Raw genomic sequence first — 528 nt, 5'->3', positions numbered from 1 at the left:
GACCCGCGGGGAACCAGGATGGCCGCCAGGGCTGCCGGCCGCGGGGTGAACTGTGGCCGCCGGGGCGCTGGCCGCAGGACGGGAGCTGCCCACTGCCCGCGCGCCTTGACAGCGGGCACTTCCCTCCCACTGCCGGGCACGTCCGGGTGGGCCTGCTCGGAGCATAGACGTACAAACCCCTGGCAGCGGTGGGGACGCCCCGAGCACCCCGTGGCCCCTGTGGCTTGGGGGCTTCTTGGGGCTCCAGAGACCCTCTGAGCTTGAGGTGGCCTGTCGCTCCGTCTGCGTGCTCCCAAGGGGGACGCAGGGCTCAGGGCTGACCCGTGTCCAGCGACCCCAGGGAGGGTGCTGAAGAGGTTGTCCGGACAAGCCCGTCAGCCAGACCGCGTGTCTGGGCACAGGGACGCGCCCCCAGGAAGCCAGTAGCCCCTGACCGTCCAGTCACGGGCAGGGCAGGGGGCACCTCTGGGCGTCTGAAAGTGTCCGCGGACCCTGGCAGCCCCCTCAGAGCCCCGGGGTCCCTGGGAC

The sequence above is a fragment of the Condylura cristata genome, unplaced genomic scaffold (assembly GCF_000260355.1).
Source record: "Condylura cristata isolate star-nosed mole 26May11 unplaced genomic scaffold, ConCri1.0 scaffold00004, whole genome shotgun sequence".
In the NCBI taxonomy this organism is placed as follows: Eukaryota; Metazoa; Chordata; class Mammalia; order Eulipotyphla; family Talpidae; genus Condylura; species Condylura cristata.
The sequence above is the reverse complement of the archived record's forward strand: the minus strand, read 5'-3'. Positions refer to the sequence as shown.